Here is a 17,081-nt window from a genome sequence, read left to right on the forward strand (position 1 = left end):
TTTAAAGATTTATTGCATTTTAAATATTTATGATATTTATAATATTATTTAAAAATATATAAAATATTTACAAAAATACTGACATATTTTGGTAGTGTCTGGACTTCTGAGTAGGCCACAGGCTATACCACTCCCAGCTGTCTTCAACACACTGGTTTGAGGAAACTGGCCAAGTCACAGAGGCTCTGCACATGGGATCTTCTCACTGCTCATACACGTTCATGATGCATATATATTTAGGTATATTTATTTACATACTTTTAAAAAAATTTTGAACATGGAACTGATCTTTGCCAGTTTTGATTTTCATTCCTAGACAGTATAACTGTGACCCTTCTTTGTACTCAAAATACTGCCTTTTCTCTGCTTTGTGCTAAACCTGAAAAAAAGCAAGGTCCATGTGTAAAAGGAGTGAGCAATGAAAGGGTCTATTGCGTTTGAAGCAGCCCACGACTGTTTATGCTGGCATCATTTTGCCCTGAAGATTTTTCCTACTACTTTCTGGAAGCATTCTAACATAAACCACTCACTCTGGTTTTCAGATTCAAGCACATTCTGGTCTCACCACCTGTGTATGCAATTGATTTGGTTTTAACTTTGAGCTTCATCCCTGAACCAGACCTGGCACCTGCAGAAGAAAGTACCCGGGGCTAAAACAGAGTGAGCAGGGCCACAAAATAGTGTAATATCCTCCCACTGCGGTTCAGAGGGGATGCTGTTTCGGGGTGTGCATTTCATCTCACGAGACTCCAGACAACAGAAGAGCTAGACAAAAGGAAAACATGTGATGAGGTAGTATTTATACTGCAATCTTTCCAACATTTCAGAAGGGAATGGTTTACAGATGTATACCCTCCAATGACATTTACAGATCTATTGTTTTCTTAACCCCCTTCTCCATCCTATTACAAGATTCTTTTTGTGAAAAAGATTACAAACTTCTCCATGCCTTTCTGAGATAAAGAGCCCATTTCCTCCTGATTACAAGAGAAGACATGATGAGCTACGTGATAGGCCAAGTGTTAATGTGAAATCAGCTTCAGAAAATGGAATACTTTTATGATTACTTAAGCATTTGTATTTCACGCCATAAATTTCTCCCTGTCTGAAACAGACCACTTAACCCAGTTTTAGAACGTCAAGCTGCTAATTTACACCATTTTCTGACAGGAAACCATCTATGGCGATGAATGCACAGTAGGGGATTTTAACAGAATCCCATCTGGACTTTTAGCTATTGAAGACAATTTCTTCTTAATAATCTATTAAAGAAAAAAAATAATCTATTAAAGAGAGATGCCATAAAGATGAGTTATCATCTCTTGATCGTAAATTTCAGAAGGGGCTTTATAAAGAGCCTCTTATTTTTTCAACTTTTTTCATCTATTTTCAATGCGTTAATTCATCAACACTTAACTTAGTGTCTTTCTGCCTTATGACTCGCAAAGAGTTTAAAGTGCTGGTAAGATGACAGTTGTTGCCTTCAGGAAAGGATATCTGTCTTGGACACGTGCTTTCTATCAATTGAGGCCTCTGGATTCCTTTATGATGATATATATCTTCTTCAAAAAAATCAGATTTCAGAGTTTGTGTGTTTCAAGATTTTTTTTTCAAAATAACATTTTTCTGATCATGAAAATTCAAATAAGAAATGTGAAATTCTGATTACTTGGCAAATTTGGATTTTTGGTATTGAATTATTTTAAGAAACTCAAAAATAGGAGTATCTGAAGACTTGTTTCTTTCCCCTAGCCCTTTGCTCCCTTGCCTCCTTCAATTCTTGGTTCAAATCACCTTCTCAGAAAAGCCTCCCTTGATAAACCTACTTTATATTATAATTTTGTCCCCCCTTCATCTTCAGAGACTCCTACTTCATTTCATTCTGATACACTATGTATTTAATTATTTCTTTCGTTGTCTTTCTGCATCTGTTGGAATATGAGCTCCATGAGAATAGGAGTTTTCCACTGGTTCTCCCACTTCTGTGTCCCCAGAGCCTAGAATAGTGCATGATATACAGTAGGTGTTGAAAAACGTCTGTTGAATAAATGTATATAGAGGAAATAACTAATTTGAAAAATATAGAAAATTAAAAAATAGTAATGACAGATTTAGGACCAAAAATGATGCCTGACATACAGTAAGTACTCGAATTTTTGTTAAATTAGTGATAAATGAACACAAGAATAGTAAAAAAAAAAAAAGAAAGAAAGAAAGAAAGAAGAAGAAGAAGAAAAGGAAAAAAGAAAGAAAAGAAAAAAACACACAACAAAAGAACTATGTTAAAGGGAAAGAGTTAGGATAATTACATGGCCAATACATGAAAAAAAGTTATTTGAGGTAATTAAGATGCAATTATGAACACTGGTTTTCTTTTCAGAGTAAATTTGCTAAGGAAGAAGAGAAGAAAAATAGAAAATCAAGTGGAAGAAGTGTTTTAATCTTAAAATAGTGTTTAAAGTCTGCCTTAAATGTTTTAGGGACACTTGGTAGAACGTCCAACTCTTGATTTCAACTCAGGTCATGATCTCAGGGGTGTGGGATGGAGCCCCCATCAGGTTCCATACTCAGCATGGAGCCTGCTTGTCCCTCTCCTTCCCCTTTTGCCCCTCCAAACTTCCCCCACATGTTCTCTTTGTCTTTCTAAAATAAATAAATAAAATCTTTAAAAAATATTTTAAATATGATTTTCAAAAACATCTGCTAAATAAAAATGATTAAGATGATACATAAAGGGCAAAGTAGGAAATGAAATCACCTATAGTTACATCCTTTAAATTCCAGCTCTGTAAGTATGTGGGTATACTGAATATATTTATATTTTTCTATGAGGTTTACATACAAATTTTAATCATTAGGAAGCAAAAAATTCAACTGTGATAAGTTCATTTTATGTGTCAACCTCACTGGACTCAAGTATGCCCAGGCAGGTGATAAAACATTGTTTCTGAGTGCATCTGTGTTGCAGAGACCATTAGCTTTTGAATCTGTAGTAGACTGAATAAAGAAGGTCACTGTCACCAGGAAGGTGAGCATCATCCAATCCATGTGAGGGAACAAAAAATGTGGAGGAAGGGCAAACTCTTCTCATTCTGCTTGAGCTGAGACATTCATCTTTTCCTGCCCTCAGACATGGGGCTTTCAAGCTCAGACTGGGATTTACACCGTTGGGTCCCCTGATTCTCAGGCTTTCAGACTCATACTGAATTCCACTCCTGCCTTTCCTGGTTTTCCAGTCCGTACTCAGCAGATAGTGTGACTTCTGGGCTTCCATAACCACGTGACTGAATTCCTGTAATAAATCTCCTTTTCTAGATCTACATCTGAATCTGTATCAGCTATTTCTTTCTTTAAAAAAAAAAAAAAAAAAAAAAGGCTCCACACCCAATATGGGGCTTGAACTCATGACTTTGAAGTAAAGTTGCACGCACTTCCCACAGAACCAGCCAAGCACCCCTATGCCATCTATTTCTGTATCATCTGCATCTATATCATCTCTTTTTATCCATCTTATTGGTGCTATTTCTCTGGAGAATCCTAATACATATGTTTACCAACATGCTTTGTTTCTTACAAGGACGATATATTATGGTCATTAGATTGTTTTTTATGTGTTCTGTCAACTAACTTCTTGGTATTTCTTTGTGCATAGATGCACCTTAATTTTTCTAGGTCATTTTCTCTTGTTAAAAGTTTAGAATAGTGCAAATGTTTGACTTTATAATTAGGTCATAACTATTCTTTGAGATAATTCTTTGCCTGTGTCTGTAATAGTTTTCATAAAATCTTAAAAATGAAACATAAAAATATTTAATGTATATTTTTAAGATTTATTTATTTGAGAGAGTGTGTGTGTTCTGGGGAGGGAAAAGGAGAGAGAGAGAGAAACCCAAGCTGACTCCACACTCAGTGCAGAGCCCAGTGTAGGGCTCAATCTCACAACCCTGAGATCATGACCTGAGCTGTAACCAAGAGTCAGAAGACACTTAACTGACTGTGTTACCCAGGCTTCCCAAACACAAAAAATATTTTAAAATTTTTATACAGATTGCTGTGTTTCCTCCGGAAGTATCAAGCCATTTTGAACTTCCATTAGCAATGTTTGAGAATGGCCAGTTCCTTGCAGTTTCTTAACCATAACTTAAAAACATATATATATATTTTTTGCCATTTTTTTGGTATTTGCTATTTTGATCGATGAAAAACAAAATGGAAATTTAGTTATAGCAAGGCAGGGGAGAGATGGATATTCAGGGAGACCAAACAACACAGTTTGGGATGAAATTCCACGATAGTACCTTTAATTTGCATTTTTTTATTTGGTTACTTTGTATTTTAAATAGACCATCAAGGTTAGCAGCCTCTCTAGACTAATTTGTAACCATAAACCATGTTAGCTGTACTGGCAGGGACTTGTGCATATATATTTTATGTAACAAACTGTCCTCTACTTCCTACAAATCACCTGAGCAATTTATAAACATTAATTGAAGTTTATGCTTCCCTGTTTCTAAACTTCTCCACAGAATAACAGAAGTTATGCTGGAGTATGAGTATAAAAGACAGGAAGAGAGTCAAAATGTAATAAATATATTCTGAATTTAACATATCTAAGAATGAATTGAACCTGAAAACAGAGAGTATACTTGTTTTTTAGTATATTATGATGATAAGCCTTAATATTTAAGGAATTTTTCAAGTACAGCCTGCCATGCTCTAATGATTACTAATAAAGGCCAACTTAATATAACAAAATCTGACTCATGATTATCATTGACATGCTGGGGAGTTGCTTTTCCTCCAAGAGTAAAACTCATCTCTCTTTGAATTAAATTTCCACTTCTCTTTGATTGTAGGGTGCTCTAAGCCTATGCTCTTCAAAGTGGACCAGTAGCATCCATATCAATTGGAAATATTAGAAGTATAGACTTTTAATTAGCAATAATCACGCCTCGGATAAACCTCATTGGCTACAATACTGCCACTGCGCAAAGCTTAGAAGTATAGACTTTTAGACATTACTCCAGAACTGCAAATCACAGTCTGCTTTTTTAACCGATCCCAAGGTGATTTATGTGCATAATGAAGCTTGAGAAGCATGGAGCATTTGTTTATATTGAGAATGGAGTGAAAACAGGGCCAAATTGTCAGGCTCTCTACTCTCCATTTCTTGCTATTATATATGGCACATTATGCTTGGGTCGCAATGGAGTCCATCTTTGCAGGGTGAAGAACAGGAAAATACAGGAATCTGCATAAATATTTCATGAGCAAGTTTGTAAGAAAAATTGTCAAGCAAAAAATTATCTGAAAATAAGAATCTCCCTGGTTTAGACAAACCTACCATTAAAATTTGTTTCTAAATATTTGGGGTCAAAATATTTAATTTGAAACTAAATCTTAAAGTTATATATCTAAGCCAGTGATAGGAGAAATGGTCACTGGTCATTTCTCCCAAGCTTTCCAGAAATTATGATGCTATTTCCTTGAGGTTTTCTTCCACTTCTCTGTTGCTGGGCAACAAACCACCCCCAAAACACAGTGGCCTCAAGCTACAATTCATTATTGTCTTTCATGATTCTGTGTATTGGCAAGGCTCAGCTGGGAAATTGTTATGTGAGGCATCCTGACTGCTGTGGGCAGAAGGCAAGTGCACCCCCAGTCACCAGAAGGTTCTCCTGGTTAGATGTCAAAGATGTCTGACTCTCATGGCTGGGAGCTGGTAGGGCTAGGGTTGACAGATACACTCTGGAGTGTACTCCGACTAGAGTACCTATACATGGGCTGCACGTCTGGCTTGGGTTTCTCAAAATATGGTACTGTCTTTGGAAAAGAAATGTCCCAAGAGCAAATATTTCAAGAGAACCAGGAGAAAGCTGCAAGACTCCTTATGTCTGAGCCTCAGAAGCCCCAAACATAACGTCTGCCATGTTCTGTCGCTCTCGTAAGTCACTAAGTCCAGCCCAGAATCAAGGGAAAGGGGAAATCAATACCACCCACGACTGAGGGAATAACAAATCATCTTTTCACCATTTTTAATCCACCACAAAGTTTTTCAAAGTTAGAATTAACTTTCTTGACAAGCTTCATTTTCTATCGTACTGCATCCAGATCCACCATACACATATCCAACATGGAAGAGCCCTCAATGGAATTGAAGCTTTGGTTCTACATAGTCCACTTAAAAGATTATCAAAAACTCCTTCCTTGGTTGGGTGAATAGGCCTTTGTGTAAATGTTAATATTTGAGGAGAACTGAGAAGTGTCCTTTACCTAAAAGAGATATTTCTCTGTGATGGTTAGATCTGATTTCTCTCTTCCTCAAGTTCTATTTGCCATGTTCCTCTGATCATGTGTCAGTGTCAGCTGGGCTGCAGGTGTTACCATCTTGGCCCCCTGGCTTTGGGCTTCCAGTTGGGTTTGACGAATGGCAGCCACTGACCTGCCATTTTCCCTTCCTCCTCTTGCCTTCCATCATGCCTTCCTGACAGCAGCTGCACATGCTACTCCTGCCTCCCAGTCCTTTGTCCACAGTTCCACTTCCCACTTGACTCTGTTAGCTCTTTGCTCCCCTTCTCTTCAGCTCTAGGTATGATAATGACTGCCTACTGTTAGATTCTGAATAACCTACCATCCGGATTTTAGTGGGGGAAAGGTTTATTTTAAAATATTTTTTCTTTTTTTTTTTTTAATTTTATTCATTTGACAGACAGAGATCACAAGTAGGCAGAGAGGCAGGCAGAGAGAGAGGAGGAAGCAGGCTCCCTGCTGAGCAGAGAGCCCAGTGCGGGGCTCAATCCCAGGACCCTGGGATCATGACCTGAGCCGAAGGCAGAGGCTTTAACCCACTAAGCCACCCAAGCACCCCACCCACCTCATTTTTAAAAGGGCTATTAATTTTTGATAATTCACACTCAGTGATAATTGAAAGAGCTATTAATTATATTGTTAAGCTCCTAATATTTTCATCACTAAATAGTATATAAAGGATATGCCCAATAAATGATCAACATTCTGAAAACTATTATTACTACTATGCCTTGCTCAGAATATGTTGTAAGAATCTCTTTTTATTACTTTATAGAAAATGAAACCACAACTATAATTACAGAAGAGAATAGTATATGGAAATCAAGCATAACTATAATTAACACTATTTTAAAAAATATATTTTGTGGTTAAATAAATTCAATATTGGGCCCATTTTATATGGCAGTTCAAAAGGAAAACCATAGATTTCCCACTTATTTTTCTTTGGCGAATTTTGTATTCACAGATGGTACAGATATTTTAGCATTCTAAACTAAAGCATCTCTATTTTATGATTTTGTCTTGGAAGTATTCTTCGTGGTTAGACCACATTTTGTATACTTCCGATGATGGACATATGATCTGAGCTTAGCCAAGACAAGGGGTAGGCCACATGAAACATCATCAAGACAGCAAAGCTGCTGCTGCCAAGAAGTTGGAAAAGACAATTTTACAGGTCATGAAGAAAATTAGGACCCAGATTAACCAACAAAGCATTCAGTGAATAGAAAAATAAGTATGTGATGCTCATACAGAGTCAATATGGGCCTCAAAGGAAACTTATTTACATGGGAAGAGTGGGATAGGAATGTCAAGTTTAAACTATTTTTTACCAAGAGGGGAAGAAGAGTGGTAGGGAAGAATTGACCTGTCTTTAGAAAAATCACATTTCTAAAAATAAATTTACGATTTCCTTAAGTGACATGTATTTGTGTAACATTGCCAAAATACTCATTCTTCCTCCTTATTTAAAGATATTCCCCTTGCACCAAGGATAAGATTCTTGTTGAAACACAGCATAAAAAATTATGTATTTTCACTTTTCTTTATTTTCAAGTGTTTGAACTGCAAATTTATAGGATTTGGTGAAAATTCTTGCACCAAAAATAAAATTATTGACCAAGAAAAAAAAACCCTTTATGTCTTATTATACAAATATAGACATTCTTATAAAATATACTTAGAAAAATAGAAATGTGAAGAAATTAACTAATTATAAAAAAATTTTCAAATCAACCTTGGTTAATCCAAATCCTTCTGGGAAGAGCCTGATGTGAAAAATCACCAGTAGAATCTTCCACCTTGACAGGTTAGAGTATCTGGAACTGAACTTGTCCTCCCAGGAGAAATGACCAGAAGACTGGCAACAAACATGAAAGAGTAGTTTTGGACACTGAACAATTAGGAGTATAAGACCATGATGTAAGAAAGATGGTAGAACAAATGACATAAGCCCCACAGTCCATCAGGTTTTTTCTTACCTGGAGGCATGTCACAGACTGTGACATAGAAAGAGAGAACCTGAGGAGAACTAGATGCTCCCATGCGAATGGGAAGATAGAGATCAGATGGGGGAGGTGGACGCAGCTCGATTTTGTGGGACAGAATACTGCAAGTGAAGGAGCTACCCTTAGAGTATATGGAGCTCCAGAAATCCATATACAGAATCATTCTGAGCCTCTTTCTAAATGGTAAGGCCCATATGAATAGGGTAAAATTTCCTGATGGTGGCAAAGAATTCTCAGGAAGAGTTAATTTAAACAGTTCCCAGAATATAGACAAGGCTGGAGGAAATTCAGGCAGGAATGTATTGATCTCAGTGGATACATGGAACATTCAGTAGAGAGCCCAGAAGAGTCAACTTTAGAGTAAGGCTAATGCAACACTGTCATAAACTACAGTATGGACATGCCCTAACAAATACTAAAAACAAACGTGGGAAGAACTGTAAACTGATTTGAAAGTTACTCAGCTGCCTGCCAAAGCAAAGTTGAACATTTTTCAAGGTAAACAACAAATCCAGACTCTCAAAAACATTATATTCACAGTGCCCATTATCTAATCAAAAAGGATGAGGCATATAAAGAAGCAAGAAACTATAACACATCACTTATTAATCTATTAATGTAAATAGTAGAAATGAAGATGATAGTACCAAGAGACAAGATTTTTAAAAGAGCTTTTAGAAATAAAGATTTAAAGGAAAACATGAGTATCATGTTGAAAGAAACAGAAGATACAAAAACAAACCAAAGGGAACTACAAAGATAAAAATTACTATACATGAAATTTTTAAAAATCACAAGATGAATTTAATGGATTAGACACTGAAAAAGAAGTGTGGATTTCAAAACATTGCCATACAAGCCATCTAACAACAAACAGAGTAAAACATTAAAAAAAAAAAAATGAACAGCGCATCAGTGACCCATGAGATAATACCAAACAGTCTAATACATATCAGTTTCCTATTGTTGCTGTAAAAAATATTAAATGTAATGGCTTTCAAAAAATCCCCCAAATTTACGATCTTACTCCTCTAGAGCTCAGGAGTCAGAAATGGGTCTGATGAGCTAAAACTGAGTTGTAGGCAGAGCTGTATTCCTTCTGGAGACTCTAGCGAAGAATCCATTGCCTTGCCTTTTCCGCCTTCTGGAAGACACCTGCACCCCTTGGCTTGTGCCCAGTCTTCCCTTTCCAAAGCACTGGATTCCACCTTCTGCTTCCATTAACATGTCATCTTCTCACTCTGACCTCCTTTCTCCCTCTCAGAAAAATCCTTGTTATTATACTGAACCTCTGATAATTAAAAGCTTAACTTAATTATATCAACAAACGTGAGGTAAACTGTTATCTTTTATAATATAAGGTAACATAGGCCAGGTTCCAGGGATTAGAGCATAGACAGCTTTAGGAGCGCCATTATTCAGCCTACCATGGAGTCCTAGAAGAAGAAGAGAAAGAGAGGACAGGCAGGACTTTTTTCTTTTTTCATTTTTAATGAGTATAGCTGACAGTTTCCTTAATTTGATAAAAATTATAAACTCAGAAAGCCAAGAAGCACAATAAAGCAGAGAAGATAAACTACATCAAGGAATATCACAATCAAATTTCTGGGAATCAGTGATGAAGAAGACATCTTAAAAGCAGAAATACAGTAAGAGGAATGGGTGAAGAGGGAAGGCACATGTCTTATATGGAAACAAAGACGAGAATCTCCCCAACCCTTTTGTCAGAAAAAATACAAGCCAGGAAACAAAGGAATTTTGAAGGACTGGCGGGAGCGGGGGGCTTTTTTTACTATGAAAAAATATCTTTACCTCCATTTTAAAATAGAAATAAAGTCCTTTTCAACACACAAATGTTGAGAATTTTGTTTGTATTGGGGTTGGGGGGTTGCAGCAAAACTGCATAATAAGAAATATTAAAAGAAATTCTTTAGGTAAAAGGAAAATTTTATTAGATAGAAATTCAAATATATTCAAAGAAATGGAGAGCCAAAAATGGTAAAGTTTTTTTTTCTTTTTATTGTAATGGCAGTAAGAGAGAATTAGTTGTTTAAAGCAGAGGTCACAATGGCCCACAGGCTAAGTAAGAGTTCCTGTCTGTTTTTGAAAATAAACTGTACTGGAACACTGCCATGCTCACTTGTTTATGTGTCGTCTATGACTGTTTTCATACCACAGTGACAGGGTTCAGTAGTTTTGATAGAGATATTATGGCCTGCACAGCCTAAAATATTTATTATCTAGCCCTTTAGGAAAAAAAAAATACGCTAGTCTAAGGAAAAATAACAATCCACTGTGGAGTTTATAATATATGTAGAAATAAAATGTATATCAAGTCCCACAAAGACAAAAAGAGAGAAAAAAATGGAAATTTATGATTTGTAAGGTTCTTCATTACATTGAAGTGGCATAGTATTATTTGAAGGAAAACTATATATTAAGAAGGTATACTGGATCCTCCAGAAAACCATTATTCAAAAATAGAGCAAAGATGTAGAGCAATAAAGCCAATAGTGGAAATGAAATGGAATATGAAACTTACTCATTAAGCTAAAAGAAAACAGTACCTAAATTTCATGCACCCCACTACAGAGTTTCAAATGCATGAGGCAAAACTGACAGAACTAAAAGGGAAATAAAGTTAACCCATAAATATTAGTGATTGTCAGAAAAAAAATACAGAAAACAGTAAGAGTAGACATATATGAACAACATTTGCAACTAGTGTAAATAAATTAAAGAATGCTCCACCCGACAAGAGAATACTTAGTTTTTTCAAGTGTAAATATGGAACATTCGGGAAGATACGCTGGGTCAGAAACAAGTCTCAATAAATGTGAAATAATTGAAACGACAGAGTATATTTTGCTCTCCAGTAAAAGCACACTTTTGGAACAAGTTTCATGAAATATGCAACCAATAAAATAAGTTTTAGATAATAAATACCCTATTTGGTTTGGAGGGCTTAGCAGAACAAAACAAAAACCCTGAGTCTTAGCTCTTAAAATTAGTCTTAACGAACAATCTCCATTTGTTTAATATATTGGGTGGAAATTTTTAATCCATTTTTAAAAGCTAGAATTATGTAAGTTATTTAAGTTTTCCTTTTAGTTTCATCAACTGGTAGAGATGCAGGCAAACTGCCTCCTGATAGAGCATTAAACACTAGGTCACCATCCAGCACCTCCTTTTAGCCAGGGTGATGGAGCCCACATGTATTATTACAAAAGCAGACCGAACTTTAGCCACCAATTGCTCTTCAATTATTTTACAATGTACAGACATTGCTGCAAATGCAGTTGGAGCTTGAGAACCACATTATTCTGTCAGGAACTATGTCACACAGAGAAAAGAAGCCCAGCAACAAATTATTCTCATGTGTTCTCACTTTCTCGTTCTCTCTTCCTCTCTGACTCTAATATATATGTGTGTGTGTGTGTGTGTGTGTGTGTGTGTGTGTTATATCCATTTGTACAGTCACACATATGTAAGTATACAGAGTGTATGTATATATATATGTATATATATATATAATTTCAAGAAAATAAAAATATTTCGGCAAAATAGAAAAAAAGTAACTCAAAAGAGATAAGTATTAGGGAGACTTAGGGAGTTTAGCTCAGAGAATGCAAAGTTTAGGGAAAAAAATAAAACAAAATTCAGTCCTTTTAAAAAGAATTATATATATATGTAATAATATATATCATATATTATACATATATCACACATAATAGATATTTTATACAAATATAAATACATAATCAGAATAAAACCTTTTATGTGAAGTATTTAGAATAATATTTCTGGTCCAAGAGTCTGAAGTAGATGCAAAGCATCAGGAAAAGAAGGTAGGATCCAGGCCAAAATCTGAACATAGCAAGATAGCATCAATTAAAACACCCAGAGAGGGTGCCTGGGTGGCTCAGTGGGTTAAGCCGCTGCCTTCGGCTCAGGTCATGATCTCAGGATCCTGGGATCGAGTCCCGCATCGGGCTCTCTGTTCAGCAGGGAGCCTGCTTCCCTCTCTCTCTCTCTGCCTGCCTCTCTGTCTACTGTGATCTCTCTCTGTCAAATAAATAAATAAAATCTTTAAAAAAAAAATAAATAAAATAAAATAAAATAAAACACCCAGAGATTGAAATACTAATGAAGCATCTTATCCACTTCCTGCCTCCAACAGTGGTCACATCCAAACCTAATATAAAGAAATTATATCAGCTTCAGTAATGACCTTAATTTCTAGAAAATGCTGACTGGGGCTTAAGCAAAATCATTCTTAAGGGAATTTAAACATTTCCTCTTGTTCTACATGTTCTTATTTGTGGAAATTACATGTGAGAGAAGTTGTCCAACTTCCTCTTCAAATCTGACACTCCTTCCCCAATGTGCCAGCTGGGGTGTTCAACTTTTAGGAGAACTATGATGCCCACAACTGGTCAGGTATGTTATTACACAGCATAGTCTACAGATGGGAGAATGTGGCCTCCCAGTAGTCAGATCTCAGCTCTGTCACTCCCTAGCTGTGTGACCCTGAGCAAGTTATTTTATGTCTCTGTGCTTCAGTTTACATATGGTTAAAATGACGGTGCCAGAGAGACAGTATAAGGACTAAATGACATATTTGCAAAGTGCTCAAAACAGTGTCTGGCATGTAGTAAGTCCCACATAATGCTTATGAAAAATTACAAAAGGAAAACTCATTCAAATAGAGACTCGTTTAAAATATTTACAGAATAACTTTTTCTTTTCTGTCCTCTTTTCTCCCTTGGAGAAAATGAAAAAAAAAATTTTTTTTTTTTCAGATGGGCCTTAAAAAAGAAACACTCCAATAATGATAATGGGAGTTTATTCTTACACAAATCATGGCTAAATAATTTCCAAAGACTATAGAAGAAAAAAGCATTCTCTCCTTTTTTCTCTGTCAAACAAAAACGTGAAGGGTTTCTCTGCCATTTCAACCACAAAGGCAACTTTAACCAAAAGACTTAGTCGGTGTGGGCTCTGAGATTACATAACTATCAATTTATAGCATTTCCTGTCCTAGTTTGCAGACATAAATAAAAATCTTCTCTCCACACACTTAAAATATCATCCCATTACATGATGATTTTAAGTGAGAATTCTGTATCTTCTTGTGTAATTTATGTAACTTTTTATACTTTATTTATTTTTTTTAAGATTTTTATTCATTTATTTGACAGACAGAGACCACAAGTAGACAGAGAGGCAGGCAGAGACAGAGGAAGAAGCAGGCTCCCTACTAAGCAGAGAGCCCGATGTGGGGATTGATCCCAGGACCCTGAGATCATGTCCCGACCTGAAGGCAGAGGCTTTAACCCACTGAGCCACCCAGGCGCCCTGTCTTTTTACACTTTAAATTAATGAAATGATATAACCAGATAATGGATTTTTTTAAAAGATTTTATTTATTTATTTGACAGAGAGAGAGACAGCAAGAGGGGGAACACAAGCAGGGGGAGTGGGAGAGGGAGAACAAGTTCCCTGCGGAGCAGGGGCTCAATTCCAGGACCCTGGGATCATGACCTGAGCCTAAGGCGGACACTTAACGACTGAGCCAGCCAGGCACCCCAGGTAATAGATGTTTTAAGTTTTCTTTAAGTAATGTACTTGCAAAAGAGTAATATGAAGTCGAATGTTTAAGGCAAGAAAAAGGATAGAAGAATAAAAAAATTTTTAAGCCAAATGTTCCTATAGAAACAAGCCATTAAATTGGTGGTCATTTCAAGACATGTCAACTAATGGTCACATCACAAAAAGGGGAGGGAGTATTTTGTAAATATTGTTTTAGAAACATCTACATTTTGGGAGTGTTTCCTCCCATATTCTTACTGAAACACTGACTTTTAAACTAGAATTGCTAGGAAAATACAGACGGTTGAGGTTAGTTACCTTGAGTTGGTGTGGAATAATAAATATGCTTACGTGAGACTATGTGCTATTTATAAATAATTATGAATCTATCTAGAAAAAATATATAGAAGTGTTGCCAGGTGAACTGAGGTCATCCCAGGCCCTGAAGCCTCGACCTACCGGTCCAGCCCCAAAGATGTTGGTAAAGGTTCTTGGTCTCCTCAGGAGAAAGAATTCTGGGACAGACACAACACAGTGGATGAGTGACACAAGGGGAAAAGCTTACTGAAGCGGAAGTACATTCTTGAGATGTGAGAGAGGGCGAGCCCAGAGAGAGCTGTGGGCCTCAGGGTTTGGGTTTCTACCTTTTACTGACAGGTGTTAACTAGAGGACAGAGTATTCATTACTTGGGAGAGGGGTTTCTTGGAAGCAGGATTTCCAGCCTTTTCTTTCTTATTTGGCCAGGGGTGGGCTGCTGAGGCACCTGCCATCTTAGACCTGTCTGGTTGGATCTGGCTTCCTGAGGCGTGCTGTCAGGACGTGCCTCTGACCTGCCCATAGCTGGCCACGACTTCCTCTTTGCTGGCTTCCAGGTATCCCGTTAGAACCTAACTGCCTACTCTAACAAAAGCCCGGTCTGAAAAGAGTCACACACAATGTGTTATCATTGGAAAGGGGCCTGGAGGGAAATGCAGACGCGTTATCTTTAAAGACCTAATTCTTTTATTTTAAAAGATAGGAAAGTGATTAAATGTTAAGGTTTGTAAAATCTGGGTCGTGTACGTGTGTAAGAGTTTCACTATTTGCTGTGGTTTTCTGTTTTCTAAACTTTTAGAATTAAAGACAAAAGTAATCATCTATTTAATGAGGTTTTTTCAGCTTAATTGAAGTATAATTAAAAAGTTAAAAGTGCATATATTTAAGGTGTTCTTCTTGATGTTCTGATATATATATACATTGTGAGACAGTCACCACAATCAAGCTAATTAACATATCCCTCCGCTTACACAGTTACCTCTTGTTTCTTTGTTTTCACTGCATAAATGTTAAGTACCCGGAATTGTCACTGGTCAGTTACAACCTGGATCTGAAGAGCACATATCTGGTCAGCTCATGAGCCAATGTCATGGTAGCAGCAGCTCACAGTTGTTGGGGACAGTGTGACCACTGATGGTGCTATGTCACCCCAAATCACTGAACACTAGAGCAAGAGTTTGTTAAGTGGTCATTGTATGGCACCTTTGCCTCAAAATAATGTTCTTAAGTCCAGACATGTACAACAGCAGCACTTCCTTCTTCCAATAATAATATCTATGCATGTTATTAAGTCCAGGCTTGAAGTTATGCCAATCTCTATCCTTAACTAATGAAAATAATCTCTTTGATTTGCATCGGCTTTTATGATCAGCCCATCTGGCTTGAGAATGTCACCCAAAGTGGGGCGCCTGGGTGGCTCAGTGGGTTGGGCCGCTGCCTTCGGCTCGGGTCGTGATCTCGGGGTCCTGGGATCGAGTCCCGCATCGGGCTCTCTGCTCAGCAGGGAGCCTGCTTCCTCCTCTCTCTGCCTGCCTCTCTGCTTACTTGTGGTTTCTCTCTGTCAAGTAAATAAATAGAATCTTTAAAAAAAAAAAAAAAAAAAAAAAAAAAAGAATGTCACCCAAAGTGACACTTCAGCCTACATTTTATTGATCATAGCAAGTTGTGTGACCCCTAGACAATGGAGTAGGGAAGTAGCCACCGCACACAACCACCAAAAATATGTGACCAAAGAGTACGAGGACCATACCAGCATTCATTATATGGAATGCACCTGTATCAGTTCTGGTAAAAGAAGTGTATGGTACAAAAGTAGGAGAAATTTAACAATGCAAACTCATTTTCTGCATTGTAAAACAGAGATAACGTCACCATCTGACTTTGGGCAACGTCTTAATTTGATGGAAAACTGTGGTTGGAAGAAGTTCAGTAACTTCCCTAAGTTAGCACAGCTAGCAAATGGCACATGATAGATTGGAACACAAGTTGGCCATCATTAAAAATCTATCCTACTGATACATAATAGTCATCTAAGCTCTTATCTATAAAATACTATAGTATTTCAACACGATCTCGTACTTCACAATCTATTAATCTGTGTCCCCAACAGAGTCACTAAAAGCTATTTTCAGACATGGAGACTTGTTTTATAATCTTTCAAAGCTTTGCCTCTGAGCTCCAAGTTCAGTTGGCACCAAGGCTCTCACCACTGATAATATTTACCATCAAGAAGACTCTACCAAGATTTGAAAATGGCTTGTGATAAAAACCTTTAGTTACATTATATTTTAGCCCCTACTAGTGATAGCTCAACAGTATTACAGTATTTTAGGTAGCAGGGGAGAAAAGAGTCACATATAATCTACCCAAATGACAGTTCCAAAGAAATGTACCCCTCTAAAAAAGAGGAAAATGTTAGTATGACATGTCACTGCTCTTACATAATATGTTTGGCACATACTACTGTGAAAGACTAATACAATTCTAATTTAAGAAAAAAATTAGGAAAGTAAAAATTTTTTTTAGATAGAAAAAATATCAGTTTTCAAAGATGCCGATGTGTTTCTCTTCTGGGAATCTTAAGTTCAACTGACCATGTACCTGGCCATCTTGCTGGAAAAAAAAATAATAATGACAGTTGGTTTACTTAAATAAATTAAAAATAAAACTTAAAAATAAATCAATAAAATAAAGTGAGTTTCCAAAATTCTACTGCCAAAATAAACTTCTCTCAACATTTTGGTCATCACATTCAACTGCCCTCTTTCCCCCTCCTATAATCCTCTAATTTTTGGAGGGAATATTCTTTACTATATATTTTAACCCAGATAAAATACATACTAAAAATTTTTTTA

At 36.6% G+C, this 17,081-nt stretch overlaps 1 pseudogene; it reads right to left on the minus strand.

Annotated features, from left to right (window-relative positions):
* Positions 1-4,872: 4,872 nt before the first annotated feature.
* Positions 4,873-4,996, minus strand: LOC131808640 (U4 spliceosomal RNA; annotated as a pseudogene).
* Positions 4,997-17,081: the final 12,085 nt, after the last annotated feature.

The sequence above is a fragment of the Mustela lutreola genome, chromosome 9 (genome assembly GCF_030435805.1).
Source record: "Mustela lutreola isolate mMusLut2 chromosome 9, mMusLut2.pri, whole genome shotgun sequence".
Taxonomy (NCBI): Eukaryota; Metazoa; Chordata; class Mammalia; order Carnivora; family Mustelidae; genus Mustela; species Mustela lutreola.